At 43.1% G+C, this 22,460-nt stretch overlaps 1 protein-coding gene and 1 long non-coding RNA gene across 2 annotated transcripts in view; one reads left to right on the top strand and one right to left on the bottom strand.

The window, feature by feature from the left end:
- Window positions 1–22,460, top strand: part of LOC137341111 (zinc transporter ZIP11-like) — a 602,857-nt gene that overhangs the window by 325,657 nt on the left and 254,740 nt on the right. The gene's annotated exons all lie outside the window — the stretch shown is intronic.
- LOC137341374 (uncharacterized) overlaps window positions 1–22,460 on the bottom strand; it is a 39,499-nt gene that overhangs the window by 434 nt on the left and 16,605 nt on the right. Inside the window, exon 2 of the long non-coding RNA XR_010967018.1 lies at window positions 19,386–19,461. This is a non-coding gene — a long non-coding RNA (uncharacterized lncRNA). The remainder of the gene's footprint in view (window positions 1–19,385; window positions 19,462–22,460) is intronic.

The following is a 22,460-nucleotide window of genomic DNA, read 5'->3' as shown; positions in this document are numbered from 1 at the left end:
TATTAGATACTTCATTGCTTATATCTGTTCCAGACTGTTGCATATACAAAGATGGTGCTGAATGACAGGCGCCATGTTCTTTCGTGGCTGTGATCACACGAGCAGGCAGTTGCTTAACCCTCAGGTCCCAAGATGCTGCTGAGCTAACGAGTTTTTGTGGTGTCTCAGTGCAGTCTCATAAGAAACTACTACATGGTTAAAAGACCATGTATTTCAAACACGGACAATTGAGATTCCTCCAAAAGAGGCATAGAAATCAGGGGATTTATTTTTGGTACATTATTTGAAGACTTAATGATGTTTCCTTGTTCTGGAACTTTCCAAAAGCAATATTTTTAATAACTGGCTTGAGGCTTAATGTAACAATGTTGTATAATTTGAGGCTAACATAAGCTGCATATAGAAGTGAATCATTGGCAGGGGGTGGGGGCACGGTAATTATGTCACTCAGTCACTGTGGAGTTTGTTTGATCACCTTCAAGGGTCAGAGAGGAATTTCGTCAAATTCTTTTCCCAAATTGGCCTACGGTATATTCTTTATCTTGCCTCTCGGAGGAGATTGCACGGCTCCGTGCGTAAGGGAAATCGAGGTGAAGGTATGCAGAAGTTATACTGCGATAGGGTAGGGCAGGCCCGATGGACCGGCTGGTTTTACCTGTCCTTTTTTGTATGTTTATTTATAAATTATGTGGCTGTTCAAAGAAGGGAAAAAAAACTGGGAGAAAAAGTTGGAGATTATGTGATGCTAGAGAGGAAATTTGGGACTGATAAAGTTAACACTTGGAGACCCACGAGTTTGGTCACCTAACTGGATGAGACCCACTCAGATGATGTATTCAAATGAGTCTGTCTGCTGCGATCTGTTATTCACCAAATCAGGAGAGAGCAGCCTCTCTGTTCATGGATGTCAATCCACCACTGGGATGAAACTTGCTGATGACTTATTGCTCATCCTAATTGCAGCAGACTTGGATTTCCCCAAATTACTCATTCCCTGCACAGAGCCACTTGCACTCTCAAAGGGCCACTGTGTGCTTTGATTAACCTGCTGTTTAAATATGTTGATCAAATCATCAGTGACGACAGAAGATTTACTCAAGATGTTCAAAACATTTGTGGACCCAACCAGTAGAATATTTGCCCCCCCCCCCCCCCCCGACAGCTGGATGTCTTTAACTTGGAAACGCTCTTCAGTATAGTCACTGCACTGCTTGCTGTGTTTATGTCACATGAAGAGATAATGAAGTGCTGACATTTATTGCTTTGACACCACTTCCAGAACTAGCTCCCAAAATGCTTAATAGAACGATTCCATCTGATAACATTTCAAGGACAAGTGCAAGGTTGCAGTGCTGTTGCACCAGCAGGTCATGATGCAAATCAAGAGACCAAATCACTGAACGCATACAGCCCCATTATTTACAACTAGACAGTGCGATTTGGTTTTGCGATATTGCAGTGATAAGTGCAATGGTTTGCAAGATGGGTAACATTATTTCAGTTGAAAAAGCCTATTTACAACAGTTTAACATAAATTGAAACTGACAGCAGTAGGGAACTGGAATGGGATAGGTTGGGATTAAATCAGTATCATTGAAGCTGCCAGCAGTTTATTTGTGTGTATTTCTATATTAGCAATTCCAGGACCCAGTGTGACTGAACTTTTCCCCCTTAAGGGACAAGACCGTTTGTTTTCCTTGTGGATTAAAGTGCATCAAAAATGAAGAAGTGAGTAAACATGTGAGAAATGCTGGACACGACCATAAATTTGCTTTTTTCTCATGGGTAAAACACTGGAACCATAAATAACAAAAGCAGAGGAGGAAGAAAATGCTTGTTAAGGGCTTGTTAACTGTTTGTTAATGGTTACTGAAATTGGATGGAGGCAACCATGTGTAGCATTCCTCATGATTATAAATTTGAAAATATCGCTATTTTATTTTGATATGTTGGTAAGATGAGAGATATGCTGATCGGGTGAGATGAAGTGAGGTGGGAGAATAAACACCGGTACAGGCCGACCGGTTGGGCCGAATGGCCTGTTTCTGTGCTGTAGATTCTGTGTAATAGTCAGGTCAACTGCAATTTTATTTTGCAGCATGCTGTCTTGTTAGCAGTAAGGAACGTAGCAGCTACTGTGGGGTATCAGATTGTGGAGGTACAGATAGAGATGAGCAAATGAGCATCGGAGGCTGAGCATTGTGCCAACTAACTAACTCAAGATAAAGTGTTCTGCAGTAGGTACGGCCACCTGAACCTCACTAAAGAAGGACAGTGTTGTGACAGTATGTGCATGTTGTATAACATTGGAATTCCCCTGAGCTACACATTATTTTTGCTTTAGCAGTAGTTGAGTTTGACTTTTTTGCTTTGTAATTAGTTGTGCTAGCCTCCATTTTCTTTGCCTTAAAATGCAGCATATAGTAGATGTGTCTTAGTCTTTCTGTGCATGTACTGTCCAAGGGCATGTGGTCCCTAAACACAGACACTGTACCTGCTGAATGCCATTTATTGCTGTGCTTACTACCATGTGAGAGTCTCACATTTCTTTGTAAGTGCGCTGTCTGTGGTCTTGGTTGATGTACATCTCTAACTCAGGTGGCAGAAGTGGCAAATCACTGCTTTGCAAAGATTCAGTGTGTCCTCTGGCTGGGGCGTTGTGACTATCCCCGATGTAACTTCATCAGTGCAAAGAGTACTTGTGTGAGTCACTAGGATGTCCCCGCTTTTGGAGGTACTACTGAAAGCCACTTGTCCAGGAGCCTGCTGGTATCACAGAGCTGCTACTCAGCTACTTCTACGCAGCAGTACACATGATGCTGCCGGAGGGCATTCACCATGAACTGGAGAACAGAATATGCATACCTACAAGGTTCTTGAATCCCTCTCTGACAGTTGCCAGTGACCCTTCTTGATGGATTCAGTCATAAAGGCACATAACCATCCATCCACCCTTTCAAGTACCGCAGGGATGGAGTGACGATACTTCTCAAGGTAGTCCGTGTGATGGAATGCAAGAATTCTAGTCTGAGGACCTTCAGCAGAGGTAGAGAGCAGGACTTTGTATCACCGTGCACATGCTGGCTGTTGATACGCTCCGGTTTCTTTTACCCCTTCATCACTACTGTGCAGTGTAACACCCAGCGTTTCCTCATGCCCCTCACTCTGTAAAACCTGAAGTGCTTGATCTGTGCTGGTGTTAATGCGAGTGGTGATGAAAGCTGCTGCAGAGTGAGATGCTCTTCTGGTTCATTCCGCACACCAGTACTGTGGTCGATCAAGAGCTGAGGGTGCATTATGAACACACAAACGCAGCTGCACAATGCGCTCTTGCCTTTCAACGCACAGAACTACAAAGCTATCATGCTTAACATGAGAGCGTAGGAACATTGATGTTATCTCTCCTATCAAATCAGGCGAAAGTGGCATAAATTTTGTACATTTCAGCTGATCTGCAACTCCCTCCCAGCTCCTTAAAGAGAGTGCCTCTCACTGTCTCCATGTCAATGACAGGCATTATCCTTTGTTGAAAGGGTGTCAAGCATATTTTATGTGAACGGTCTCCCTGCAGTGCCTGTCCTGCCCTCAGGTTGTCAGCCAGTTCTACTTGAATGAAAATGAGATGAGTTCAGCAATTCTTAAGTAATCCTGCATTAGCTTCTCTGCACTGTAATGCAGATGTCACAAGACATCTTTTTTTGAAAACCTCTCCCGTCCTTAGGGGTATATTTGCACAAATACATCTATGTCAGTACAGCACTGTTACTTTGCATCACTTCAAATGTGCCGTATTAAGACAGGCAGCAGTTCGAGTGCCATATTTGCATCACCTTTTCCTGAAGAGCTTGAGACTTGGAGGTTTCTGAAACTGAATTTATGAGTTCAATAATCCACTATACTTCAATAGTGGGTCAACCTCTTGTACCGAAAAGCACCCAAGTCACAGCCTGAAAAGTGTAGCCATTGCTGAAGACTTTGGATTTCCTCCTTTGACATCTGCATATAGGGTTCTTTCTCAGTGAATACTAATGGTGCAGCTTGTTATTAGCTGCTTGAGAAGTGTAAAATTGACTGTCACACAGATTAGTCATTTTCTCGGTAGTCTTATTGGCATTAACTGATTTAAAAATCACAAAAACAGTCCTAAAAGGGGTCAGAATAAAGTTCATAGCCCAAAAATATGATAGAAAATTCAATGCAGTGAGGGGCTTTTCACTCAGTTTCTTCCCCTCGTCTCCACAAAGCGCTGACTCACACCGTGGGTGACAGTAGTATTCACCCAAGTAGCCATTCTTCGTGCATGAATCCAGACAGTGTGTCGGCAGGATTTGGCGAGACATTTGATATGGAGCATCACAAAATGGCAGTTGGAAGCCTGGGAGTCCACACCAGTTTGATAACTGGGTGCTAAACACAAACAAAACAGAGTGTATTTCCAACTTGGCACACCTGAACACTTATAGTTTAATTGTTTTCCAGTGTTTACTTTTTCAACTGCTTCTGTTTTGATAAGGTATGTATCCAATTTTATTTTTCTGATTCTCCTATTTTTACATCGAGAATAGAGAGTGAGAGGGCAGAGGAACTAAAAAGCTATTGCAACGTACTGAAAATATCCTTTCAGGGCAGGCAATAGTAAATCATCTCAAATTCCAGATAGCTCTGCACAGTTGTTTCCAAATATAGTTTATATGGGGCATACCACTTGATGGAACTTACAGTGATTATAAATCATTGTTCCCGGTGCATGACCTAGAGTTAATAAACTCCAGTTTGTGCACAGACGGTAATCAGAAGTTATGTAATAGCAAAAATGGACATTTGGCAGATAGTACTGTTAACCGATCTCTCAATTCTGAGTAAAGTTAGGAATGTCAGAAGAACTCCAAAGTGAGCTCTCTTGTCTACTACCTGGTACCACTTAATTATTTTATTCTGTTCCTTCAGAATGAGTTGTTTCTGTCATGAGATTTTTTATTTAATACTAATCTGGAGAGCTGCAGAATGCCTCAGAGTATGTGATTTTCATCCTTATCCAAGGTCTGTATAATACAATTGATGGAGGACGAGCAAGAATCATTGCTGGCCACAGCTGAGATTAAGTTTAAATTATTTGAAGGATATTTTTCACTGTGAGACAGCTTCTGTGTTTGTCTGATAGTGTTCTTGTTATATAAAGTAATAGCCATTTCAGAGCAGAGCTGATGTGTAATCAGCTTCTGCAATGCAACTGCAAATTAATGTATTCATGTGATAAATGGAAGGCTTTCATATATATTGAATAACAAATACTGGAGTGTGATTTTACTAGACTCTAATTCATTGGGGTGAGGTTCATATGATATGTGGAACTATGAGAGCTGAACTGGAGTGGTTTCTGACTGTCTCCTGAACATCAAATGCAGAATTACTGAGTATGACTCACAGCTGTCCTGTTGGCTGTGTGGGTTAATGTCTGTTATGGCGCTGAGTCTTGCAGATCACTAAGGCCCCACGATTAGTCCCCCCTATGTTGACTTAATTGATCTCTGTGGTAATATTGAAAGGGTAGGGAGGGGGAAACAGACTGGCTTCGTGCTGTTGCCTTGTCTAGTAACCGGAGTGTGTGTGCTGTGTGCGCAGCCATTGGCTGAGATGCTTCTTGCCGACTGTCCTGCCAACACACTCTATCTAGATTTACACGAAGATTCGCCACTTAGGTGAGGTACTAGTGTGAGTCAGTGCTTTCAGGATAGATGGGGAGAAAACTGAGTGCAAAATAGCCACACTGCAGAGCATTTTGTATTGTAAATATGGGTTATGATTTTCATTTTGTCCTCTTCTATGACTGTTTTTGTATTTTTGAATCATTTCATGGTAATACTATTGGCACTGTCAGGCAGCTGTAAGAATTGACTTTGGTGTAAAGGTACAACAGCATGAATGAAGCCACTGCTCCAATAATGACTTATTTGTACAGCGCTCATGTTGGAGAATAACTCAGAACACTATACAGGGGGAGAGGAGGAGCTTGAAGACAGGATGGGACAGAATAGAAGGGGGCCCAAAGGCACAGGCAAAGAGATGGCTTTTGAAGAAAGGGAGAGAGGCAGAAAGGTAAAGTGGTTTACGGAGAGAGTTTCAAACAGCAGCAGTGAAGTGACCTTTTGCATGCTGGTAAGAAAACTAGTATGACTTTCGAACCAGTCTTGTGATAAGTGTACTTTTAGGTCTCACATTGCTCTTATCTTTATTGCCCTTTTACCTGCGTCATGTGCACTCAGTGTCATCTTCTCCACACCAGCTGGATAGAGATAACTATTTGACCGTGTTGGTCACTTTTTTTAAAATGAAGATAAATTCTCAACAGTGGCTCGGGGTGTTCACCCTGTTTTGCTCCCCAACAGCTGAAGCAAAAAACGATGCCCCACAAACAAGAGTTGGAATTATTTTTTTATTCGTTCATGGGACGTGGGCATCGCTGGCAACTTATTGCACTTGAGAAGGTGGTGGTGAGCCACCTTCTTGAACCGCTGCAGTCTGTGGGGTGAAGGTTCTCCCACAGTGCTGTTAGGTAGGGAGTTCCAGGATTTCGACCCAGTAACGATGAAGGAACAACGATATATTTCCAAGTCGGGATGGTGTGTGACTTGGAGGGGAACATGCAGGTGGTGTCGTTCCCATTTGCCTGCTGCCCTTGTCCTTCTAGGTGGTAGAGGTCGCGGGTTTGGGAGGTGCTGTCGAGTTGCTGCAGTGTATCCTGTGGATGGTACACATGCAGCCACGGTGCACCGGTGGTGAAGGGAGTGAATGTTTAGGGTGGTGGATGGGGTGCCAATCAAGCGGGCTGCTTTGTCCTAGATGGTGTCGAGCTTCTTGAGTGTTGTTGGAGCTGCACTCATCCAGGCAAGTGGAGAGTATTCCATCACACTCCTGACTTGTGCCTTGTAGATGGTGGAAAGGCTTTGGGGAGTCAGGCGGTGAGTCACTCGCCGCAGAATACCCAGCCTCTGACCTGCTTTTGGAGCCACAGTATTTATATGGCTGGTCCAGTTAAGTTTCTGGTCAATGGTGACCCCCAGGATGTTGTTGGTGGGGGATTCGGCGATGGTAATGCCGTTGAATGTCATGGGGAGGTGGTTAGACTCTCTCTTGTTGGAGATGGTCATTGCCTGTCACTTGTCTGGCGTGAATGTTACTTGCCACTTATCAGCCCAATCCTGGATGTTGTCCAGGTCTCGCTGAATGCGGGCACGGACTGCTTCATTATCTGAGGGGTTGCGAATGGAACTGAACACTGTGCAGTCATCAGCGAACATCCCCATTTCTGACCTTATGATGGAGGGAAGGTCATTGATGAAGCAGCTGAAGATGGTTGGGCCTAGGACATTGTCCTGAGGAACTCCTGCAGCAATGTCCTGGGGCTGAGATGATTGGCCTCCAACAGCCACTACCATCTTTGTGCTGGGTACGATTCCAGCCACTGGAGAGTTTTCCCCCTGATTCCTATTGACTTCAATTTTACTAGGGCTCCTTGGTGCCACACTCGGTCAAATGCTGCCTTGATGTCAAGGGCAGTCACTCTCACCTCACCTCTGGAATTCAGCTCTTTTGTCCATGTTTGGACCAAGGCTGTCATGAGGTCTGGAGCCGAGAGGTCCTGGCCGAACCCAAACTGAGCATCGGTGAGCAGGTTATTACTGAGTAAGTGCCACATGATAGCACTGTCGATGACACCTTACATCACTTTGCTGATGATTGAGAGTGGACTGATGGGGCGGTAATTGGCCAGATTGCATTTGTCCTGCTTTTTGTGGACAGGACACACCTGGGCAATTTTCCACATTGTCGGGTAGATGCCAGTGTTGTAGCTGTACTGGAACAGCTTGGCTAGAGGCGTGGCTAGTTCTGGATCACAAGTCTTCAGTACCACAGCTGAGATGTTGCCGGCGCCCATAGCCTTTGCTGTATCCAGTGCACTCAGCCGTTTCTTGATATCATGTGGAGTGAATCGCATTGGCTGAAGACTGGCTTCTGTGATGGTGGGGATATCGGGAGGAGGCCGAGATGGATAGTCCACTTGGCACATCTGGCTGAAGATGGTTGCAAACGCTTCAGCCTTTTGCATTCACGTGCTGGGCTCTGCCATAATTGAGGATGGGGATGTTCACGGAGCCACCTCCTCTCATTAGTTGTTTAATTGTCCACCACCATTTATGACTGGATGTGGCAAGACTGCAGAGCTTTGAGCTGATCTATTAGTTGTGGAATCGCTTAGCTCTGTCGACAGCATGTTGTTTCTGCTGGTTAGCAGACATGTAGTCCTGTGTTGTAGCTTCACCAGGCTGACACCTCATTTTTAGGTACACCTGGTGCTGCTCCTGGCATGCTCTTCTGCACTCCTCATTGAACCAGAGTTGATCCCCTGGCTTGTTGGTAATGGTAGAGTGAGGAATATACCGACGTTACAGATTGTGCTGGAATACAATTCTGCTGCTGCTGTTGGCCCACAGCGCCTCATGGATGCCCAGTTTTAAGCTGCTAGATCTGTTCTGAATCTAGCCTATTTAGCACGGTGATAGTGCCACACAACATGTTGGATGGTAACCTCAGTGTGAAGATGGGACTTCGTCTCCACAAGGACTGTGCGATGGTCATTGCTACCAATACTGTCATGGACAGATGCATCTGCGACAGGTAGATTGGTGAGGACGAGGTCAAGTAGGTTTTTCCCTCGTGTTGGTTCGCTCACCACCTGCCGCAGGCCCAGTCTGGCCGCTATGTCCTTCAGGACTCGGCCAGTTCGGTCAGTAGTGGTGCTACCAAGCCTCTCTTGGTGATGGACATTGAAATCCCCACACGAAGAGTACATTCTGTGTCCTTGCTACCCTCAGTGCTTCCTCCAAGTGGTGCTCAACATGGAGGAGGACTTATGCATCAGCTGAGGGAGGACGGTAGGTGGTAATCAGCAGGAGGTTTCCTTGCCCATGTTTGACTTGATGCCATGAGATTTCTTGGCTTCGGAATCAATGTTGAGGACGCACAGGGCCACTCCCTCCTGACTGTATATCACTGTACCGCCAACTCTGCCTGCAGTAAAATATTTATAATTCTTTGTGAAAAATTGAGGTTAATATAAATTTGTTCCAAATAAAGCTTTTTCATATCCACACAATTTTACTAACCAGAAAACATCCGACTACATTAAACACAACAGTTCATTGTGTTTATAAATGTACTCTTTGCACAAAAATCAATGTAAATAATGGCACAAACAACTGAAAGCAGCATGTTATCACATTTAAATAGGGTTAAAGTGCGAGGCTTTGAAGCACCAAAACACGGAGCTGTGGATTGGTGGAGTGGATGTTTGATCCCCTACTGGTGCTCCCATCCTCAGCAAGATGCTGCAGGAAGGCTCCCCACGAGCGAAGGAAAAGCTGGAGGTGAAGTCAACACCAGCAGCTCACACATCTCTCAATAATCCGTTCAAGATGAACATAGGTGGCTGACTGGGAGCAGGTCAGTTGCAAGAGGCACAGGACCAGGGGACACCAGAAGGTGCGAGAAACAGGAAAAAAAATGAAGATACCCTAAAAATGAAAATGATTGCCACTGAAATACTGGGAAATCATTGAATCTCAGATAGTGTTCATAAACAACTCAAGCTTCATACATGATCAGTAAAGTTGGGTTTAATGTGGTCATTGTTTTTGCTAATGTCAAGCTGAAAGTAATTTGGGCTTGTAAGAAATTTGCTATTAAAACACCTTGGTCTTCAGTGGTCATTCGAATTCCTGGTGTGAGGACATGAAGAGTGTATGTAGGATATGATATCCTTTAGTTGGACTCGTGAGGAATCTCCTGGAATATGTTTCATCATTATTGATGACCGTGCAATTCTTAGGCATCAGCTTGGAGGACCATTGCAGTCTCAGCAAGGGCAGTGAACATGAGGTTTCACTGTCGACTGAGGCTTGCCAGCAATAGTGGTTGGAGGGCACGCTCAGTACAAGGCCAGAGCACTATGTTCTTCAAATTGATCAGTTGTATTCGTTACTTTTTTATTCTCCTGTTAAACTACCTCATTTCACAAACTAAGTCGGATATTCACAACAGAACAAAACTAAAACCAAACCCCATGAATAGCCATTATTCAGAATCTGCAGTGGTCTACATTTTCTTCTGGAATGCAGTAGTAGCAGAGGAGGGAGGAGTGTTCTGATGTGAATTCCTTTTGTTCTGGAGTGGTGTTCTGGTGTGAATGGAGTTGTGGTGTGGATGCTTTTACTCTAGAATGGAGCCCACATTGTTATCTGGTTTGAATATTCATCATGGATTAGAAACAATTCAGTTCTGCTCATGAAGTGTTCTAATCAGTCTCACCAGAGTGACTACAAGCTGTTCGTGGACTAGCAGTGTGACAGATGAGCTAAACTATTTGAGAAATAAAATTGAGGACCTGTAAAATAGATTAACACGATTCAGCCTTGCTCTACCATTTTATAAAAACATAATGTGAAATGTTTGTATTTCAAGGTGAAGGATGAAGGAAGAAAGAACTTGCATTTATATAGCGCCTTTCACAACGGCAGGACGTCCAAAGGCGCTTTACAGCCAATTAAGTACTTTTGAAGTGTAGTCACAGTTGTAATGTAAGAACCGCGGCAGCCAATTTGCGCACAGCAAGGTCCCACAAACAGCAATGAGATAATGACCGGATAATCTGTTTTAGTGATGTTGGTTGAGGGATAAATATTAGCCAGGACACCGGGGGAGCTCCCCTGCTCTTTTTCAGTATAGTGCTGTAGGATCTTTTATGTCCACCTGAGTGGGCAGATGGGTCCTCGGTTTAACGTCTCATCCGAAAAATGGCACCTCCAACGGTAAAGCACTGCCTCAGTACTGCACTGGAGTGTTAGCCTAGATTTTGTGCTCAAGTCTCTGAAGTGGGACTTGAACTGCCACTGAGCCATGCCCGATCAGCAACCAGTTGTTGCCTACATTTTGACTACTTTGACTATGATTTCTGTTAATCATTATTGGAGCAGCCAGTCATTCGTTGGAGTAATGTATGGAATGTTCTGTGAATTTTCTACTGAAAGTTATGAAAGGGGATGGGGAACACATGTTTTGTTCTGCAACATAATTGGGTATTTGATAGCTTGTGTGCACCAATATTATTGAACAAGCCTTTGAGACTTAGGAAATGTATTGCCTCTTGTACTCAATTTTTCCAAGTCATTCTGTGCTCCCAATTTCTTCCAAGGTCAACTTTTTAAGGCATTTGCCCTTGCTGCAGTTATCTTTGGCTGCACAAAAAACCCGGCATTAATAAAATCCTCTGGTTGCAATGTGTTGGCAACATCGCAGATCTGGCAGGAAGATGTCTTTTGCTTGGTAATTCTCGTAAAATCATAAAAGATTCCAAAAATCTTCCTGATTTATGTTGAGTTGGCCATAAGAGGAAATCTTCCTGCGAAATTTTCAATGTCACTGATGCCTCGTGACCAGAGAGATCCTTCATCCAACTTTAAAAACAAAATTTCAGTCAAGTTAAGTAGACATAAGTCAAAGTGATTGTAAACAGGATTAAAACAAAATATTTTCATCTCTCTTTATGTGATGGATATTCACAGAAATGACAAGAGGTTTCAAATGGTGGTGATTTGTGTTGACTTCTTCACCTCAAAATTCCTTTCTACTAATTCCATTCTTTATGAATGCACTGGTGGCTACAAAGTTTTTGAATTGAGCACCAACTGCAGATTAACTGCTATTATTCAACAAATTAGCTGATAGAATAGTGAATCAAATGGGAAAGACCAGTGCAAATTCAACTTTTATTGACTTGACAAGGTCACTCCAGTTGACAAACGAAGCCTCTTTCGATATGGTGTGCAGTGAAGTACCATTATGTCCAATTTACCTTCAACACTTGAATTCATTTTGTTAGCAGCTAATTGAAAGATTGGTGCAAATTTTAAGAACTGGCCGGAAAAAAATTGAGAAGTCAAGCACAACATTATGTCTCGACTCTTCTAAAACCATTTTTACACTGTGGCCAGGTACAGTGGGTGCTGTAGAGTCCCTCTGTCTCTCTACTGTTTGTACATTTGAAATGAGTCTCCTGTAGGCCAGTTAGATCCATGAAGGAGGCAGTTCTGACAGCGGATCCAGAGACCCTCTTAAAAAGTCAACCTCCACTTCTGCCAGAACAGGGCAGATAAGGTGATTTGCACTACTACCTCTCTCAGTAATGTGCAGCACAAGCTCGCTAACTCTCAGTGTTGTGCAGAAAAGGTCCTGTAATGCTCTCAGCAATGTGCAATATGGACTCTCTAACTCTCAGTATTGTGTCGCAAAAGTTCTGTAATCAATTGTGCAGCAAAGGCTTTGTGACTGTCTCAGTCATATATCAATGATTTGGATGAGGGAACCAAATGTAATATTTCCAAGTTTGCTGACGACACAAAATTAGGTGGGATCGTGAGTTGTGAGGAGGATGCAAAGACGCTTCAAGGCGATTTAGACAAGTTGAGTAAGTGGGCAAATACATGGCAGATGCAGTATAACGTGGATAAATGTGAAATTATCCACTTTGGAAGGAAAAACAGAAAGGAAGAATATTATTTAAATGGTGATAGATTGGGAAATGTTAGTGTACAAAGTACCAGTCACTGAAAGCAAACATGCTGGTGCAGCAAGCAGTTCGGAAGGCAAATGGTATGTTGGCCTTCATTGCAAGAGGATTTGAGTACAGGAGCAGGGATGTCTTACTGCAGTTATACAGGGCCTTGGTGAGACCACACCTGGAGTATTGTGTGCAGTTTTGGTCTCCTCACTTAAGGAAGGATATACTTGCCATCGAGGGAGTGCAGCAAAGGTTCACCAGACTGATCCCTGGGATGGCAGGACTGTCGTATGAGGAGAGATTGGGTCGACTCGGTCTGTATTCACTCGAGTTTAGAAGAATGAGAGGGGATCTCATTGAAACATATAAAATTCTGACAGGGCGAGACAGACTGGATGCAGGGAAGATGTTTCCCCTGCCTAGGCGGTCCTGAACGAGGGGCCACAGTCTCAGTATACAGGGTAGGACATTTAGGACTGAGATGAGGAGAAATTTCTTCACTCAGAGGGTGGTGAACCTGTGGAATTCTCTACCACAGAAGGCTGTGGAGGCCAAGTCATGAGATGTATTCCGGAAGCAAATAGGTATATTTCTTAATGCTAAAGGGATCAAGGGATATGGGGAAAAAGCGAGAACAGGGTACTGAGTTTGACGATCAGCCATGATCATTTTGAATGGCGGAGCAGGCTCGAAGGGCCGAATGGCCTATTCCTGCGCCTATTTTCCATGTTTCTATGTTTCAGTTAAGGTGCAGCGTAAACTCTCAGTTAAGGTGCAGCGTAAACTCTCAGTTAAGGTGCAGCGTAAACTCTCAGTTAAGGTGCAGCGTAAACTCTCAGTTAAGGTGCAGCGTAAACTCTCAGTTAAGGTGCAGTGTAAACTCTCAGTTAAGGTGCAGCGTAAACTCTCAGTGATGTGCAGCACAAGCTCTCAAACTCACTGTTGTGCATTGTAGGCTCTCTACCTCTACTGTTGTTCCAGGAGCAGCTGTGTTGTAGTTCAGTTCCTTGTCTCCTGTGTACAGAGATTCAGTCCAATGCTCAGCAATGTTAAAAGCAAGACATTGGCGTAAATTCAGAAGGCTTATGTCAGCTTGTGTCACCAGTCCATTCTAATAGTTTTGTGACCCCCAGTGACAGATGTGATAATGTAATAAGGTAATCTTAGTTAATTGTATTGAACATCTTTTGTTGCTTGCAATGAATCATTCCAGTTCATCGCAGACCATTATATGTCTCACTGCAGTCTGGTATGTGCATAATTGCAGTCAGGGTCACCTTAAGCTTAAAGGTTGTTGAATTACTTCCGTAGGTTGAATTTGGATGGATACTTCTGCAAATTACTCTCACAGACCATAATGACACATTTTTTTCATGCAATTACTGTGCGAGGAAGTTCAATTGAAGCCTCTTTCATTAAATGTACAATCATTTTCCTTTTTGTCAAATATATATTATGTTGGAGAGATTTTATTAAAATTGAGCCTTTCGTGATAGAACTTCATTCAAAGCCATTTTTATTCAAGGTAATTTTTGAATTCTTGAACCTTGGAGGGCTGTGCCAATTTTTTAAGTTGTTGGTTAATATTCGCTGGTTTTCTAGGTTGGCATGTAATATAGTTGTGAATTTCTGAGTACTGTGTGGCTCAATTGGATATTTAAAATATATGATGTACCTTGATTTAACCAGATATGTAAACTCCCCAGATGACAATGACAACTTTAATTTTAAAAAATGAGCTTTAATATCTGGTTATTGTGTGGCTGTTGTGCTTTCCAGACGCAGCGTTCGTGGATTATGATCTGTCTGTGCGACACTTCCACTGCCCTGGCGGTTACATTTCTCGCCAGCATGTAGCTTTGCATGGTCATAACTCCCTGAGAGAGAGGGGAGTGGTAACCATTCCACATGGGAATCTGCATCTGATTTGGATGGAGCTGTCCCTGAATCCATTCAGGCATGAAACCGATCCCTGAGGCTGTAGCTCTGTGACTTGGGAGCTCAGAATCCTCATCACTTGTGACCGTTAAAAAATGATGTATTAGTGCAGAAGCCAGGTTTGTTTTATGGCTGAAAGCACATTATAGTGCTGGGTATTACTTTTACACAGCAGTAGTGTATTCAGTATTTCAGAGATCTGCATGAGAGATGTTCACCTACTGCATGTATTCTATCATTGAAATTTTCAAAAGCGGTTCTCTGAAAGTGCTTGAACATTTGCCAGACAAAAGATCTTTGTAATAAGGCAGTTATAGACGCAAGAATGTTACTGTAATACTCCTGGATCTCACCAGCATACAGGCCGATATAGCAATCCTATTGTAGTGTGGAGGGACCGCTGCTTGATGAACATTACGTCAGATCCGAATGGGGCACAGGTACTGACCAGAAGGAGAATACATGCGACACACTGGAGCGTGACACTTGGTGGCAAGAAGAAGCAGACGCAGCCAGGTATTGGGCAAGAGGCGGCGTAGACAAGGTGCAGCTGAAGAGGTTGTGAAGATGTTTTTAGATGGAGAGCAGGCCAACAGTGTGGGAGGGTGATGAGCACGATTGAGGTGCGTCCATCATATTTCTTGAGAGGAGCCAGGGATGGGCACGCCTAATTTAATTCGAGCAAAATCCTAAAGCTTTGGAGCAAAAACATTTTTATATTCTGAAGTCTGCTTTCGGTTGGAGTTAGTTTGAGCAACATGTTCGTCCTTAACAATAAAAGGCCATTAAAAAATGTCCAATACTGCACTTCTCAAACTTTGTTGGGTTAAGCCCCTTGGTTTTACTACGTTAAAGGCGCCATATGAATCCAAATTATTGTTGTTGTAAGCCACACCGCAGAACTCTCAGCCTCTCATGCCCCTCTAGCTTTTAAAAAGAAGTCTCCCACTTCAGTCTCCCTCTCGTCCTCCACTTCTCTCTCTCACTCCCCTTTCCATTCTGTCTCTCGCTCTCTTCCTTCACTTCTCACTTTACTCAGCTGGCCAGGAAGCCTTCGGGCAAGATGGCAGGTGAGGAAGGACTCTGGCTGGGCACATGGCTGGGGTGCACATGAAAGCACTCCGAGTGGGTAAGCAGGCAAGTTGGGGAGTATTGGACAAGTGCAGGTGAGTCGGGATGGGCAGGTGAGCAGATTAAAGAAAAGAATATCTCATCCAATTCCAACTCCACTTAATATAGCTCCATCTCAGGTTTTTTAGAACTTTTTATCTGACAGTACACAGACAGCGATCCCCTCAGATTTTTAAATTGCCAAAATAAACGTAATCAAGGAGCATCATCAGTGTGTGTCCAGTATTCTGTCAGACTCTTGGTGCATGGAAGGATGTGCACTGTTACATTCTGTGATTTGTTAGCTTCATCAATCAGGTTTTTGTACAAGTAGAATAAATCTCAAGGATACCTTCCCTGAACGATCTTAGTCTGTCAACAACATCGACTACATAACTCGAGTTATTTTTGGTTTGACTTTGTCTTGAATCTACTGCAGGTGTGAGTTACACCATGATTAGCCAGTACAGGGTTTCTGAGCAGCAAACACTTCATCCTCCTCTTGACCCATCTGGACACGGATTCTGCTGCTTCATCTTGTCTTATTGAAGAGCTGCCTCTTTATCTGTCCAACAATCCCAGCATTCTTTGCCAACTTCACAAATGAATTCTCAACCAAATCCTGATACTTCCCCTCTGCAGTGTACAGACTCATTGATCAGACACTGGCTCAAATGCACTTTTACCACCACCTCCCACGCATGTAACTGTCAGCTCCAGGAATAAAGGCACAGCTCCCTTCTCTGATCATGCCCATAGCAATATATATGGGTTCTGTTCCACCACTGCCTGATCGGCAAGTAAGACCAGCATGATCTCCTAATTCTTAGTTCTTCTCAGCAGCCACCTTCGACAAGTCCCACTCCCGCTTTTTCTGCCCTGGGCCACCACTTTCCATCCCACCCCACTGCTGTAATGAAGAGTGCAATGACGGTATCGTGAAGTCTGAGGCTATCTTATGTAGCCATGGCTTCTGACATCCATGTGCCAATCACATGGATGTCAGAATGTCAGAATGTTGAATGTGTATTCGGAGGTTCTGCAGGTAACACCTCTCTGTCTGAACACGGTGATTGCCTTGGCAACGGGCAGTTGCAGGGGCAGTCTGTAAACACCATGTATTATTGTTCAATATGTATAAATGCGTAGGCTTCAAGGAGATCTTGAAACATTTGCCTGAGGAAGGAGAAAATCTCCGAAAGCTTGTGAATTTAAAATAAAATTGCTGGACTATAACTTGGTGTTGTAAAATTGTTTACAATTGTCAACCCCAGTCCATCACCGGCATCTCCACACCAATCATGAACAGTAGCGGAGTGTGAGTGCAATAAAGCATATGCTACAACCAGAATTACAAAGCATACCATTGGTATCTTCAAGCATCGCAGCACATGTCTGGACTAATTGGAGGCAATCTTAAAGTAAACTCCGATTCTCTTCTCCCCCTGCTCCCCTGAGGTTTACCAGAAATTCACATCCTTGTGTTCAAATCCCTCCATGGTCTTGCTGCTCCCTATCTCTGTAACCTCCTCCAGCCTTACAACCCACCGAGATCTCTGCATTCCTCCAATTCTGTGAATGCCCTACTTCCTTCGCCCCTCCATTGGTGGCTGTGCCTTCAGCTGCCTAGGCCATAAGCTTTGGTATTCCCCCCCTTAATCTCTCCACTTCTCCATCTCTCTCTCTCTTGTCCTTTAAGACACTCCTGAAAATCTACCTCTTTGTCACCTGTTCGAATGTCTCCTTCTTTCGTTCGGTGTCAGTTTTTTTTGTGTGATTAAGCTCGTGTGAAATGCCTTGGAACCTTTTACTACTTTAAAGGCATTACATAATTGCAAGTTGTTGTTGTCTTGCAAGATACCTGTATCTATTGAAAGTTGGTGATGATCAGCTTGTTTTACCCTCTTAGTGCTATTCCAGGTGCTGAACCGACTCTTAATTGCAGCTTGTTGCTGCTTTCGAGGACTTTGTCCTGCTCCTTTCTCACTGTGTAGCAGAGATTTCCCAATTTTAGCCCACAGATTGAAAAGCAGCATGGGAGATAACTCCCAAAAATACATAATTTAGTTTGCCCACAACTCAAACACAGACAGGAATCTCTGGGCTTATGTTTCTATCTCTTCTCCCCACCGCTCTGTCTCCCTGTTCGTGGCCTGCACTCCTCCACACTACATTGTCTTCCTACTTGGGGTACTCCCTGTTCCTGACTGCTCTGTCATCGTCCCCCCTCTTCCCCCACCCCGCCCCCCACCCAACTCCGCACATGTGATAAAAACAAAACATACATAACAGCACTGAATAAGCTCCCAACCATTATACAGGCAAGCCAACATCGTGGCAAATTGTCAGTTTGGCCCTTTCCATCTGGACACTTTTCCTGGCCTTTTTGTCTTCCTCCTCCTCCTCCTTCCACCCTGGCCCCACACTATCCTGTTGCACTCCTTCTCGGCCTGGACCTCTCCCAACATTCCTGTGTCTGACTTGCTCTCTATTCCAAGATCATTGTAATGAATTATTTTTGTTTGCCATTTTTAATTCTGTAGTGCTTTGAAGTCTAAATGGGAGAACGTACTGCCACTGACACACCTGTGGCTGACCTTGGTTAAAATACTGGCAACTGGATTGTGCTGCTTCAGCAGTCATTTGCTCTCCATCCTTTCCAAGCCTAGAATATCTATGCATCAGACAGTAATTGTGAAAGGAATTGTGCCAAAAACTGAGCAGTGCACTCTTAAGGCCAATTTGAGCATTCGGCAGTATTGAGAAACACATCTAACGACTCTGTTTTGAAGGCATCTTCTCCCCCAGCTCGGACACCCCGTTACGAATGCTTGCTCCAGATTGTTGGAAATGTGCTTTATCAAATAAGGTGCATCTATCATGAGCTCATACTTCTAGGCAATAGTTCTATGATCCGAGCTTGCCTGTGCTGTTGCTAGGCAATTATGTATTCCTTTCTAAGAGGGCATTTTCACCTTCGTTCTGAGCTGACAAGCAAAATAATGTTTGGTTGAGATGAAAGCCAGTATTATGTTATCACTACCAAGAACCGCAGAGGACATTAGATGCTTCAGATCAAAATCTTCTTTTTTTAAATCACAGAATATATCCACTGCAGTAAAACTGCAGATGTGCCATATTTTATTTCTTGAAACTCGACATCAATCTAAGCAGGAACAAAAACAATAAAATTATTTTCCTAGCATAAATCTATAAGATTAGATTTTAATAGCTATCTGCTAGATTATTAAATTAGAATGAGTAGACCCTTGAGATGGATTTCAGTTAAAAAGCCAGCTTTGAAGTTGATGGTATTTGTAATTGGAAATTCACTTCAACACATTGTTATTATTTTTTCAAACAGTAAAAAGTGTAAATGTTACTGCCTAAAGTTAATGGTTATTTTGTTGCATACACTGAGTAAAATAAGTGTTTTCAAATGCACTGCTGATTCTCATAATGGAGAGTTTCAGTGTGCGTAGGAGTGTTCGGGAGGAAATCATTAACTCAATTATAACCTCCAGGTTCAGGTGTATTCTTAAAAATACGTAAAATATTTTTGGTTTGATGCCCCTTCAAAGGCCAGATTTTAGAACTTTCTCAAATGATTCACATCCGCTTGAATGTAGATTTCCAGTCTAGCTTTGGGTGTGACCACCATGTAAAAACAAGCTGAACATGTACTGTGACGGTGGCTGCACAAGGAATACAAAACTCTTCTTACCCAGTTGTAAGAGGATGTGATAATGGCAATCCTCAGTGAGAAAATGCTGGAAAACACTAAGCAGGTCAGGCAGCATCTGTGGAGAGAGAAACAGAGTTAACGATTCAGGTCGAAGAGTTCAGATGAAAGGTCATCGGCCTGAAACATTTGAGATTTTTTAGCATTGAAGGCGCTATATAAATGCAAGTTGTTGTCTTGGAAAATACAAAACTTAATTTTTGTGATGTAGATCTGGAGTCGTGCTTTGGAGTTTCTTTGTGATCTGACCAGCCTCTGGGTGAAAAAGATCATCCATTAATGAAAAGAATTCTAAATTGTAAACATAATTTGCGGACAGGGTGTCATGCCCAGCAGGTACATATGATCAATATCCTTCACTTATGTGGTATCTCTTAAAGTCACCTCCCAAGAGCAGACATTTGTCATGTTGCATAGGTATGACAATACTCTATTTATAGAACTTGCTTTGGTTTCCAACAGAAGAAAAGATTAATGAGCATTGTTGTAGCTCCATAAAATCTATTAAATTTGAGTTGTAATGTCATTTCTGCCATTTTGTTGTCATTCCCTTTATGTTACTTCCACAGGTGTTTCCCCACCTGAGTATCATTAAAAAGTAGTTATTCCACATTGGGATACATTTAGTGACGTTGTAGCTGAGTCTCTGCCCTGCACTTCCTTTAGAAACATAGAAAATAGGAGCAGGAGTTGGCCATTCGGCCCTTCGAGCCTGCTCCACCATTCAATATGATCATGGCTGATCCTCTATCTCAATACCATATTCCCGCTCTTTCCCCATACCCCTTGATGCCTTTTGTGTCTAGAAATCTATCGAGCTCCTTCTTAAATATATGCAGTGACTTGGCCTCCACAGCCTTCTGTGGTAGAGAATTCCACAGGTTCACCACCCTCTGAGTGAAAAAAATTCTCCTCACCTCAGTCCTAAATGTCCTACCCCATATCCTGAAACTGTGACCCCTCGTTCTGGCCCCCAGCCAGGGGAAACATCTTCCCTGCATCCAGTCTGTCTCGCCCTGTCAGAATTTTATATGTTTCAATGAGATCCCCTCTCATTCTTCTAAACTCGAGTGAATACAGGCCGAGTCGACCCAATCTCTCCTCATACGACAGTCCTGCCATCCCAGGGATCAGTCTGGTGAACCTTTGCTGCACTCCCTCTATCGTAAGTATTTCCTTTCCTTCGGTAAGGAGACCAAAACGGCACACAATACTCCAGGTGTGGTCTCACCAAGGCCCTGTATAACTGCAGTAAGACATCCTTGCTCCTGTACTCAAATCCTCTTGCAATGAAGGCCAACATACCATTTGTCTTCCCAACTGCTTGCTGCAGTTGCATGTTTGCTTTCAGTGACTGGTGTACAAGGACACCCAGGTCCCTTTGTACATCAACATTCCCCAATCTATCACCATTTCTGTTTTTCCTTCCGAAGTGGATAACTTCACATTTATCCACATTATACTGCTTCTGCCATGTATTTGCCCACTCACTCAACTTGTTGAAATCACCTTGAAGCCTCTTTGCATCCTCCTCACAACTCACGATCCCACCTAGTTTTGTGTCGTCAGCAAACTTGGAAATATCACATTTGGTCCCGTCATCCAAATCATTGATATATATGTGAACAGCTGGGGCCCAAACACGGATCCCTGCGGTACCCCACTAGTCACTGCCTGCCACCCCGAAAAAGACCCATTTATTCCCACTCTGTTTCCTGTCTGTTAAGCAATTTTCAATCCATGCCAGTATATCACCCCCAGTCCCATGTGGTAATTGGTGGTAGTACACCACCTCTTATGTGGGACTTTATCAAAGGCCTTCTGAAAATCCAAATAAACCACATCTACTGGTTCTCCCTTATCTATTCTACCAGTTACATCCTCAAAAAACTCCAGTAGGTTTGTCAAACATGATTTCCCTTTCATAAATCCATGTTGACTTTGTCTAATCACATTGATATTTTCTAAGTGTCCTGTTATTACATCCTTTATAATAGACTCTAGCATTTTCCCTACGACTGATGTTAGGCTAACCGGTCTGTAGTTCCCTGTTTTCTCTCTCCCTCCTTTTTTAAATAGTGGGGTTACATTTGCCACCCTCCAATCTGCAGGAACTGTTCCCTAATCTATAGAATTAGGGAATAGTGGATGCATCCACTATTTCCATGGCTACCTCTTTTAGTACTCCTGGATGCAGATTATCAGGCCCTGGGGATTCATCGGCTTTCAGTCCCATTAATTTCTCCAACACTATTTTTTTTTTAATTGATACTAATTTCCTTTAATTCCTCCTTCTCACTGGTCCCTTGGTTCCCTCGCATTTCTGGGAAGTTATTTGTGTCCTCTTCCATGAAGACAGAACCGTTTCTGACTGTAAGGGACCTATATTTGTCTTCACTAATCTTTTTCTTTTTACATACTTGTAGAAGCTTTTACAGTCCACTTTTATGTTCCTTGCAAGTTTACTCTCATTCTCTTTTTTTTCCCCTCTTAATCAATCTCTTGGTTCTTGTTTTCTGAATTGTAAACTGCTCCCAATCCTCAGGCTTGCTACTTTTTCTGGCAACTTTATATGACTCCTCTTTGGATCTAATACTATCCTTAATTTCTTTTCTTAGTCATGCTCGGGCCGCTTTTCCTTTTGTGTTTTTGCGCCAGAAAGGAATGTATAATTGTTGCAATTCATGCATTCGTTCCTTAAATGTTAGCCATTGCCTAGCCACCGTCATGCCTTTTAATGAAGCTTCCCAATCTATCATAGCCAACTCACTCCTCATATCTTCGTAGTTTCCTTTGTTTAGATTTAAGACCCTAGTTTCAGATTGGACTACTTCATTTTCCATCTTAATGAAGAATTCTATCATGTTATGGTCACTCTTCCCTAAAGGACCACACATAAGAAGATTATTAATTAATCCCTTCTCATTGCACAATACCCAATCGAGGATAGCCTGTTCCCTGGTTGGCTCCTCAACATACTGGTCTAAAAAACCATCTTGTACACACTCCAGGAATTCATCCTCCACAGTATTATTGTTAATTTGGTTTGGCTAGTCT

Source organism: Heptranchias perlo, chromosome 23 (assembly GCF_035084215.1).
Source record: "Heptranchias perlo isolate sHepPer1 chromosome 23, sHepPer1.hap1, whole genome shotgun sequence".
NCBI lineage: Eukaryota > Metazoa > Chordata > Chondrichthyes > Hexanchiformes > Hexanchidae > Heptranchias > Heptranchias perlo.
The sequence above is the reverse complement of the archived record's forward strand: the minus strand, read 5'-3'. Positions and strand labels throughout refer to the sequence as shown.